Below are 12,027 nucleotides of genomic sequence, written 5' to 3'. Positions count from 1 at the left end.
ACAGGAAGTGGAAAATACCATTAAAATCTAACTTTATGTTATCAGCACAGGATGCACACACCTCTGTGAGTGCACCGGGTGAATACATCGATGACAAGTCTGCCCTATGGTAACGTGAGATAAAGGCGCGTTCCTTCAGGTGAAGTGTGACCGGATACCAGTTTCGTCAGCAACCATTTGCAGTGAGAGAGGGTTTGTGAGCTTCACAGGAAGGGGAGAGAGGGGGAGGAGACAGAGCAGCAGAGGAGGGGCATTACTGGAAATAGGTGGCTAAACAGGTCTAGGTTGCCTTTTCCAGGACATGGTTAGGAAATACTGAGAGAGACACACTGCACTGAGCGTCTAGTACAAACTCTCTCTCTATGTGTGCACATAAAGACAAACATGGCTCAATACATGCACGTGCATCTACACACTCAAGCAGTGTTTGCACTGTATTGTACCTAATTCTAATGCAGCTCCTTGCAGAAGTGAAATATCCTGACTGTGGAAGAATTACTTAATTTTTGTCTATTTGAGAACATTTGGTTCTTATTATTTACCAGTAAACTGGATTTGATGTTGCAATCTTTTGTTTCATTACAAACCCTGTGCTAGCTGTGCACTTAATAACTCTGGATGAGAAAATGCTGGGTAAAATGATTACCACCTAAATATTGGAGCTCAGGGTGAACATCTCCTGGATGTTGTTTTAGAGATAAGCCAGATCATTGTGATTTGTTAGTTCTGGGCTAAACGTGGGGCATGCTAAAATGCATGTTACAAATCTGAAAAGGGAAGCCCTGAGCCAATAAGTGTAGTTTGAAAAGCCCTTTAATGCAAAGTGGCTGCCAAGGTCAAGAGAGGCCATTGTGTCTGTTTTCATTTTCTAAATCAACACATCAGAAGCATGAAGACTTGTTGCCCCCCTTTATGTGATAAAATTAAAATGTTAACATGTTAATTTGCCCTCACTTGATTTTGAACTTGTCTGTGTTGTCTTCATTGTCACCAAACAAGCTTTATATCGTCATTGATGGTCTTCAGGTGTTATATGAAGAAGAGGAATTGTCGTTGAATAAAAGTGTAGTGACCATACATAAGTAAGTATACTTTAGACTGCTGCTCTTACAGAGAGGAAAGACTACGTGCACTACATGTAGTTCTATTTCATTCTTCCTGACCGCCAGAGACGGTATGAAATACCTGGATAACCATCACGCGCATGCTCAGATCGAGACATAATACCAACAAAGTCACGTGACCTGGGTGACACAAGCGACCTGATAAAGGAGGCAGGCACCCAGCGATCATCTCCTTTTCATCTTCTCGCCTTAGCGCACAGGTCGTTGTTTGTATTAACTTGCCGCCTACGCCAGTAGCCTCGAAACCACCGGTTGGAGCTACGAATTCGTCCTCCAGAGGCTGCGTAGCCGGCGCTCATCCCCGCCGTGCATATCCGACCACAGCTCGGACTGCGACAGGTAAGTAGCTTGTTTTTCATCGCCGGCGGGCGTGCCTCATCCCCGCTAAGCGCCTCCGCTCAGCCGGGTTGATTACTGCATTTGCTAGCCGGAGCCTTCCTGCTACTGACTGCCCTCGTGGGGTGCTTCGCCTCTCTGGCGGCTGTATTGGGGCTTAGCAAACAATATATCGTTAGCTTATTTGTGGCCGAGTGTTTCTCGCTCTGTTGCTACATCTCCAGCTTTACGGCGCTACAGGTGCTGGTTTGACGGAGTTCATAGCCGAGTGTTCTCTCGCTCTGCTGCAACGTCGCCGGTGCTTTTACTGTGACACGGTGCTGGGTTGGCTGTAGCTGGGTGTTTCTCGCCCTGCTGCTACACCGCTCGCCTTTCGGCGTCACTTGCTGGTTTTTGTTGGATTGTACGAGTGTTCCCGCTCAACTGACAGCCTCTGTGACTATGTTGTCTGTTTGTATCTCCTGCATGGCTCCTCTCAGCCCAGAGGATGGCCATGACAGATGCCCTTCGTGCCTTGGCATTGAACACCTCAGGCAGGCGCTGACTGAAAATGCTTGCATTAATTGCACCTGCATGCCATTAGCAGAGAGGACTGCGAGGTTGGTTAAATTTGATAGTAGCTTTGCTGAGGCTGGGTTACCCCCTTCCGGGACACCTGCATACAGCCATCCTCCCGGCCCCAAGCGTCGCGGACACACTCAGGATGATGCTTCCGTCGCTAAGAAGAGACGGAGGGGTGTTGAACCTTTGGCCCTTAAAGTGGACACTTTGGCCTCTGAGTTTGCCCAGATTAAGGCCCTTCTTCTTAATCTGCAGCCTGGTTGTCCCTCAGTTACTGCTGGCACTGCTGCTTCAGAGCCACCACTCGGAAAACTACCACAGAGCTATGATGGGAATGATAGCCTAGCTTCCTCACCCCTTGTTGCTAGCCAGCCAGACGAGGACACACCATCTATTGCAGCCTCTGGGAATCTCTTTACCGATGATGACGCAAGGGGACAGAAAGAACTGGAGGGGGGGTCCCCCCTTCCCTCCGTGACAGACTCTCATGGATCGGGTGCAGACTCGTTGAGGGATGCTGAGGCCAGTCTTTCTACAGTGAAACAGGCCGTCCAATTGTCCGTCTCACGGCTTGGGTTGGATGCTGCCCCTGTAGAGGCTGCTCCCTCTAATGCTTTTTTCAAACATGCCCCTCAACCATCTTCCTTCGGGGTTCCACCCTCTGAGCCATACCTCACTGAACTTCAGAGGTGTTGGCCGGACCCCAAGGCTTTCCTTCACCTGCCGAGTGGCTGCAGGGCTTTGGCTGCCATGAAGGATGCCGCCCAATATGGTCTGGATCAGATGCCTGCCATTGATGCTTCCATCGCTTCTCAGATAGTGTCTCCGGATGAAGCCCTTAGACCTGATGCTCGTTGTCCACGCCCACAGTGTAGGGTCACTCATGACCTCCTTACCAAGAGCTATGATATAGCGGCTCGGATGGGGCTTATTGGCAACTCCCTTTCCCACCTGGTTCTGGCTCTATCCCCGACTCTCCAGACTGCTGGAGCAGATGCCCAGGCACAGGGCCTCAGTGATGCTTCACTCCAGGCGTTTGCTTTCATGACCAGAGAGCTTGGGAGACTGATGTCCACCTTGACCTTGGCCCGGCGCCAAGTGTGGCTTGCCCAGTCCCCATTGTCAGAGGCATGTAGAAAGACACTTCGCACGCTACCTGTCATTCCAGGCCAGATGTTTGGACCTGCAGCCCAACAGGCTTTAGAGCGCAGTGTACAGGTGAATAAAGTTAAGCAACAGTTTGCTGACTTACGCCAGGCCCCATTGCCTAGACCAAGGCACACTAGCGCTCCCCGCTCTGCAGCCAATGCTCAGGGTGACTCAAGAGCCGGCCGCCCCTCGTTCCAGCAGGGCCGTTTCCATAGGACCCCTCAGCAGCCTGCCTTTCGGGCGCCTAAGGATAGGGCACCCAGATACGGACCACCTGCCGACCGACACCCCAAGCCGCCCAAAGGTCGTGGGAGTCGGACCTGACTACCTAGACCCAGGCGCCAGCCGTTTCTCCCCACAACATCTAGGCCAGTGGGAGGCCCTGACTTCGGACCCTTGGGTGTTGTTAACTCTTTCCAAGGGATACAGTATTCAGTTCAGGCGTCGACCCCCCAAGTTCAACGGGGTCAGAATGACTGTTGTCAAGGACCCCCTCAGGTCTCTGGCTCTAAAGCGGGAGATTTCAGTGCTTCTGGAGAAAGGCGCCATCGAGAGTGTAGAAAGTTTGGACCAAATGAGAGGGTTCTATTGAACTTATTTTCTTGTTCCAAAGAAGGACGGCGGCTTTCGCCCCATCCTCGATCTCAGACAGTTGAACCAGTTCATAAAGGTTCTTCGTTTTCATATGCTTCGCACAGCGGATGTTCTTCAGGTGGTCTCAGAGGGAGACTGGTTTACAAGTGTCGATCTGCAGGATGCTTATTTTCATGTGCCAGTAGCACCCCCCCACAGGCAGTTTCTTCGTTTTGCTTTCGAGGGACAGGCATACCAGTTCCGTGTGCTCCCCTTCGGGCTCTCACTCGCCCCTTGGATCTTTACCAGGTGCATTGCGGCAGCACTTTCGCCTCTGCAAAACAAGGGCATTCGTATTCTCCCTTACTTGGACGACTGGCTCATATGCGCCGCGACCCGCGAGCAGGCCATCCACGACACAACGTGTCTTTTGACCCATGTGACCCAGTTGGGTCTTACTGTGAATTTTGCAAAGAGCTGTTTAGTTCCCAGTCAGCGAGTTGTGTTCATCGGGGTCGTCCTCGACTCGGTAATGATGAGGGCCTCTCCCTCCCCACAGAGAGTGGACGACATCCTCAACCTTGTCTCACGTGTTCAGAAAGGTACAAGGTTGACATATGGTCTATTTCTCCAGCTACTGGGAAAATTAACAGCCGCATCGACTGTCATCCCCCTGGGACTCCTCTCACTGCGCCCCCTACAGGTGTGGGTCAATGGTTTGGGCCTCGACCCCAGGAGGCACCAAGGCAGGATGGTGATGGTCTCAGGCAAGTGCCTCCGGTCTCTCAAACCCTGGAGAAGCAGGGCCTATCTCTCCAGCGGTGTTCCCTTGGGCTCTCTTCCTTCCCGGCGGGAAGTAGTGGTGACAGACGCCTCCCTCTTGGGTTGGGGTGCTGTTTGAAACCACAGGACAGTCAGGGGAACCTGGAGTCCTCAGCAGAGGCTCCAGCACATAAATGTGTTGGAGCTGCGTGCAGTGCACTTAGCCCTCAGGCACTTCCTTCCCTTTTTGGAAGGGAGGCATGTCTTAGTTCGTTCAGACAACACTTCGACAGTTTATCATGTGAACCACCAAGGGGGAACCAGGTCCAGTCATTCCCTACGGGAGGCTCAGAGGCTCCTTCAATGGGCCTCACCTCGCCTTGCAAGTCTCAGGGCAATGCATTTGCTGGGTGTACAGAACACAGCTGCAGACATGCTTTCTCGACAAAGGCCCCCTCCGGGAGAGTGGAGGCTGAACCCCACGGTGGTTCAGATGGTATGGGAGAGGTTCGGCAGAGCGGATGTCGACCTATTTGCCTCAGAGATGTCAACACACTGCCCGCTGTGGTTTTCTCTCTCAGAACCGACCAGCCCATTGGGGCAGGATGCCCTGGCACACTCCTGGCCGGACCGCCTGCTGTATGCCTTTCCTCCCATCCCACTGCTCATGCTGACACTTCACAGGATAGACAGGTGCAATCACACGGTGCTGCTGGTGGCTCCCTACTGGCCCGGGAGGATATGGTTTCCTCTTATCCGTCGGCTTCTCAACGGTGTGCCTTGGCCTCTCCCACTGAGGCGGGATCTCCTGTCGCAGTTGGGGGGGAGCATTTGGCATCCTCACCCGGAAAGCCTCCAGTTGCATGTCTGGCCCCTGAAGGGCCGGACTCGTTACTGAATTTTTGTGATCAGACTGTTGTCCAGACAATACTCAGTGCTCGAGCATCCTCGACTAGGCTGCTGTATGCCAACAGGTGGAAACTCTTCTCTATTTGGTGTGGCAGTCAGAATGTGGACCCAGAGCATTGCTCTGTACCTGTACTGCTCAAATACCTGCAGACGTTGCTGGACAAAGGGCTCTCTGCCTCAACTATAAAGGTGTATGTTGCTGCTATCTCTGCTCGACATGCCTTTGTGGATGGTCGATCCGTGGGGTCACATGCTCTGGTGGGCAGGTTTCTTAAAGGTGCTCTCCGATTGCGGCCTCCACATGCTGTGCGGGTGCCTTCATGGGATTTACCTGTTGTCCTGGAAGCCTTGTGTTCTCCTCCATTTGAGCCCCTGGAACATGCTGACCTCAGATGGCTGTCTTGCAAGACTGCCTTTCTTCTCGCTGTTGCATCTGCAAAACGGGTTGGTGAGCTTCATGCCCTGTCCGTCGCCAGTGACTGTTTGCGGTGGAATTCTGATGGATTGGGGGTCACTATGTGGCCCAACCCCTCTTTCCTCCTTAAGAGACTTTCTGCCTTTCATGTTAACCAACCTATCAGTTTGGCAGCTTTTGCCCCAGAATCAGGGATGGAGGAACTACCTCCTAATGTCCCCTTTCTTTGTCCTGTTTGCGCTCTGAAACAGTACATAGAGGTTTCTGCTGGCTTTCGTAAGTCTGATGCTCTGTTTGTCTGTCATGGAGGGCATAGGAAGGGCTGTGCCTTGTCTAAACAGAGACTCTCGCATTGGGTTGTTGATACCATATCTCATGCATACAGGCTCAGGGGCTTTCAGATCCCCCCAGTGAGATGCCATTCGACCAGGAGCGTCTCCACGTCGTGGGCTGCTTTGAAGGGTGTTCTGCTGAATGACATCTGTGCTGCAGCTGCGTGGGCTTCTTCCTGTACCTTTGCCCGCTTCTACAGAGTTAATGTGGCCGCTCCCCACCCTGTGGCAACGGCTGTCTTGTCTGTTCCTTCGGTCTGCAACTGAATCTCGGTAAGTGCGGATTCCTCATGACTTTGTTGGTATAGGTCATCCAGGTAGAATGAAATAGAACGGGAGTTACAGATGTAACTAAGGTTCTATGAATTCTGGATGACCGCCAGAGTTCATTGTCACTCGGAATCTTGACGAGAAGATTCTGTAGGAGATGATCGCTGGGTGCCTGCCTCCTTTATCAGGTCGCTTGCGTCACCCAGGTCACGTGACTTTGTTGGTATTATGTCTCGATCTGAGCATGCGCGTGATGGTTATCCAGGTATTTCATACCGTCTCTGGCGGTCATCCAGAATTTATAGAACCTTAGTTACATCTGTAACTCCCGTTTTCCTCTGGACTCAACAACCCTTTCAGTGACATCTCAAGTGAACTCTGTCAAACGTCAAGACATTATGCCAGTCTACCTCAGATGTCAAAATATCAATGTTCTGTCAAAAGGCCAATGTAGTAACTCACGTTACAGGAACAAACATTATGTGCATTACCATCATGTCAGCTACAGATTAACAAAGCAAATCATTTTACTGACCAACTGATGTTACTGGTATGTCCTCCAATCCACCCATTGTTTTCACCATGTTACGAGTCAGTTACATTACTTTGACAAGAACAAAACCTGTTTCTCCAAAAACAAGGGGAAACAATTAAAGCTGCACTACTCAATGTTTTAAAATGAACAATAAACCCATAGAGAATTCTCACAACCAATTTTCAGTTCATTGGGTTTTACAGCCTTCTACTTCACTGTTTTGATTTAGTCTCACCACTCTCATCAAGCCTGTTTCCAACCACAGTGAGCAAGCTCTATAAACCAAGCCCACAGGAAGTGTGCTGGGCTTTGAAGCCAATTTTATATAGTGGGCAAACGTGGAATTACAACTTCTGGGTGTAATTCATGATGCCATTGGGCCCAAAAAGACTTTTCCCCATAGACTTACATTGTGAAAAAAACATCTGAAAATCAGCGGATATATTTTCACCTTTCAAAAATCTAGAATAGCCAAACAATCCCATTATTTTTATTCCCTTTTAAGTGGAATTCATGCTCCACTGAGCAACTTTCATAGTAAGTAACGTTGGAAGCAGGCTATAAACCCACTGTGCTCTACCTGCCCACTTTAATTGATGTCTGACAGACAAAGTTGGTGACAAACCTGTGAACACTGTGGAGCTTTTAGCAGCTAGCAGCTAGCATCTAGCAGACCAAAAGAGAACCAGGAAGAGTGACTAGGTCTTGTGTTTGCCAGTTGTCCAAAGACACAACTTTAAATGACCACTAGGTTGCTCCATATGTGGTAAGTGATTGCTATACTTAAAAGTCATTGACTTTATTAGATATGTCAAACCTGCCATTTTTAGCTATGGAGTTATAATTAATATAACTGAAAAATACTCTAAACTTCTCCAGGTAATGAGTTTTTGCAGTACTTTAGTAATTTATTATAACCACCAACTGGGGCTAAGGTCAGTGAACTTTCAGTTCAGACTGCCTGAATCAAAATGACAAGTACTGTAATACAGAGTACTTTCAAGTGAGTTCAGTAATAAACTTGCTTTCTGCGAATGAGTTGGGACCAGTGAATCAAAACAGAAAGCCTGTGAGCAGATTGTTGACAGTATCCTGTGCACTGAGGTTAAATCAAGGTTCACTGTGGTTCCTTACAATGAGACAGGAAGGAAGCTACATACAGCATTTTACCTCAGTCTCCCAATACGAGAATACAAGAGAAAACAAACATCTCCAATGCAACACATCCTGGATTCCTTGGTAATGACGCAGCAGGACCTACTGCTTGTAAAGTACCTTGTTGATATCAAATGCAGAATTTTGCAAGAATTAAGATTAGAATCAACATTCATCCATCGTGATGAAAATGTGAACAACACTGATGTAAATATGAAACTGCACAACAAATTCACAAAGTCAGTATTATGTATATGAGTCAAAGACTAGCGCAATGTGATCATTGATTTTCTAACCTTTTGACATGAAGGGCCATGGGCTGAAAATAGAAAAATGGAGCCTAAATGTTGCTAGTGTGGCAATGTTGCTCTGTTGGTTCTCAACTTTGGTACAGACAGAAATATCCCAATAGTCCTGTTTACACGTGATATTAACATGCGTCTTGGGTGATGAGATCACAAGTGGACAGCTCTAAGTACAGGTGTGAATGCCAGATAAGCCAACTTTCTGTTGCTGCTGTTACACAGGTTAGACTCAGTGCTAAAGGACCGTCTACGGAGCCGCTGTCCTCCTGGCAAATGGTCATCTAATAGTCTCTTACCAGAAGTAGGCCTAGTTATAGAAAACAAAATATGTAGTTTAAAAAAGTCTGTCCTTCAGTCTGTGGATGTGAGTGTTTGCCCATGTCAGCATGCGTCTGCCCTGTTGAGGTGCAACAATTATTAAAACCAATTTAATGATTGGTTTCACATGTGTCAGAACAACAGGAGATGACGTAATGACTTTCCCAGCCTAGATAAAAAAGGCATGTGATAGATTATCATCTGTATTTGGTTGCAAACATGAGGAAATTTGATACAAATAATTGGGTTAATAGCTCTCAAATCACACACTTTTCATTATACTGCTACATTTAATAAGAGGGATGTGAAAGGGTAATGTGTCGAGAGCTGTTCGACCAATATCTGCAAAAGATCATATGGAGAAATACTCATCTTGAGAACTACATATGGGAGATTATAAGAAACAGTTCTTTAGAAGTTTGCAAATAACTGTGCTGTACCTAAGTGTCTGCTCTTATTAAATACAAACACATTATATCTACAAAGAAAACAAGTATTTTTACTTGAATTTGGTTTAACAAAATATATGATTCCTATGTTCTTGTTTTGTGCAGATTTTTGAATTCAGAGGGGTGAAAAGAGAACAGCACAACTTATGTTTAAAAGTGTTTGGGCCAAACACTGTATTCACTTTCTCAACTGACATTGCTCAACAGTAGTTACTGTAATTATAGTCACTGCATTTCCTTTATTGTGCAACTGGTGACTTCTAAATTTGACCATATTCTGGTCAGAAACCTGATCATTTAGAGTATTGAATACAAGTTTCTGTTCCATATGGTGTGTTTCTCAAACGCAAGCATTATCCAAGTATGCAGTTTGCTGTATGTTCAAGCTGTCACAAACACGCTGAACTACACAAAGAGTTCCTGTGACTGCCTTTGACAAGGAGTGGGAGTATAATGAGTGTTTAGGATTTACTGAGCAAATCTGATTATGCCAAACAAATAGTTTAACGTTTTGGGGAATGTCATTTTTTTTTTTTTTGAGAGGTAAATTAGAGGATTGATACCACTGACATGTCTGTACAATAACTATATAGCCATAAGATGGTTAGCTTAGCTTAGCATAAAAACTGGAAGCAGGGGGAAACAGATAGCATGGCTCTGTCAGGAGGTCACAAAATCCGCCTACCTTACTTAAGCTTACTATTTAACATATAACTTGCTTGTTTAATCTGTCCAAAAAAAAGAAAAGATTTTGTTAGCTTCTACTGTGAGCAATGCTAGCTGTTTTCCTCTTCCTCCAGTCGTTATGCTAAGCTAAGCTAACATCCTCCTGGATGCAGCTTCATATGTGATACGAGAGTGCTATCAATCTTCTAATCAAAATCTCAACAAGAAAGTCATTGAGTGCACTTTCTCAAATGTTGAACTTGTTTCTTGTTACTATAAATGACATGTTGCAGTTTGACATGGATATGCCACACTATTTCTTGGCTGGGAGCAGTTTATTTTTTTCCTGTTTTCAGTCTAAGCTAGGCTAACCTGACTGCTGGCTTTAGACTTAACAGTATATGTACTTTAGGGATATAAAACTGGTATTAATCCTGTTTAAAAGAAAGCAAACAAGCATATTTCCAAAAATGTCAAACTATAGCCTCCTGATGTTAAATTTCTTTTGTATTGTGCTGTATATCAGGTGGGTGGGTACAGAATCTGAAATGTAATTCTGAAGGCAGCAGTGTTTTAAAGCTCTAAAAAACTCAAAGTGATGTAATTATAATGTTGAAAGCATCAAACACTTCTGCATTTGTGCATGGACATGAAAGCAAAAGGTTTCGATTGGGCCATAAAAGCCAGGTTTCATTGCTCAGACTTTCATTTCAGCCTTGGTCAACTTTAGGTTGGATTTTTCACATTGTTTTGTCCAACTGAGAAGAAAAGCAAGAAAATGGTTTGGCCATAATTTAAGTCATGCTGAAAAGTAAGGTCAGGACAGGCCCAGTGTAGCTCAAACTGAAAGTGCAAAGTCATGTGGCTCAGTCTACTCATCACTTTGTTGTTGAGATGTGCTTTAGTCAGAGTCAGGAGGACATACATAATAACTTCTTGACTGATAATGTCATTCAGGTCACTTGACACAGCTACACTTCAAAAAATAACATAGGAAATTTGGGGATTTTGGTGCACTATTGGAGACTTTAACAAAGTTCAGCAGCATACTTTAAAAAGTCTAGATATCTATACCATGACCATGGAAAATTCTTGTTTCTGACTGGCTGGCAGATGTCAGTTAAACCACTCTTTTAAATCATTACTGCTTCATACGAACGTGATTGAAGTTAGCAATAAGGACAAAATGGATATTGCCATAATTATCAGAGCATTGTTTGATTACTGATGTGTTAGGATGTATATTTAGAAATCACACAGTCAAACTTGTGGTGTCTTTTTGTTACAAAATCCCATTATTTTGTCATCTTAATAAGTATAATACAAATACAGTAGCTCAAAAATATTGTGTGAATTAGCAGCTGGTTAGCTCATCTTAGTTTTAAGACTAGGAACAGCTAGCCTGTTGCTTTCCAAGGGTAATCTGCTGTCCAGCACCTTCAAAGTGCCCAGATTAACACATTATATTTTATTGAATCTGTACAAAACCCGGTGTGGCAAATTGTGGATTTGCAGGGGTTATATGCTGGACTCTTGGCTGGAAGCAGTAACTTCTAGGACAAACCAGGCCAGCTATTTCCCCCCTGTTCTTTATCACTTGCACAAGGGGCTGTTCACATTGTAAATTGTTGTTCATACAGAAGACACGCTCAAAAGTGTGAGAACAAAGCCGTCATGGAACACAAGCATTCCCAAGCACCTATTTTTTAGTTCGACTTTTGAGATATAGCAACTCGCACTGCATATCATGTAATTTGGGACAACCAATCTCAGCTGACAGATATCCGTCCTTTATTCTGAAACTGTCAATCTTTTGAAGTTATTGAAGGAGAAGTTGATCTTTTTAGTGTCAGCTACCCAGAGCTTTAGTCTGACAGACAATATTTTAGGCGTAATACACTTACAAAAACAACCCCTAGTGGAATAGCAGCTCTGAACTTGGGATTTCTGTTAAGTAGGCTATGGGCTGGTTATGGTCGCATAGTAATGTCACGCTCCAAACCCTTGAAAGTTAGTAGGCACAAGATGAGCACCCAACACCTGACCTTGCATTTTCCAGGCAGTTAAAGACACACCATGTGTTCCAGCCCTATCTATTGTGTATACTTGTATATGAAGATAATGTATACAGTGTAAGAGATATAATATAAAGATGATAACAAAAGATG

The 12,027-nt window shown here is 45.8% G+C and overlaps 1 pseudogene; it reads left to right on the top strand.

Annotated features, from left to right (window-relative positions):
- Positions 1-1,925: 1,925 nt before the first annotated feature.
- On the top strand, positions 1,926-5,403 carry LOC126407121 (uncharacterized; annotated as a pseudogene).
- Positions 5,404-12,027: the final 6,624 nt, after the last annotated feature.

The sequence above is a fragment of the Epinephelus moara genome, chromosome 19 (genome assembly GCF_006386435.1).
Source record: "Epinephelus moara isolate mb chromosome 19, YSFRI_EMoa_1.0, whole genome shotgun sequence".
Taxonomy (NCBI): Eukaryota; Metazoa; Chordata; class Actinopteri; order Perciformes; family Serranidae; genus Epinephelus; species Epinephelus moara.
The sequence above is the reverse complement of the archived record's forward strand: the minus strand, read 5'-3'. Positions and strand labels throughout refer to the sequence as shown.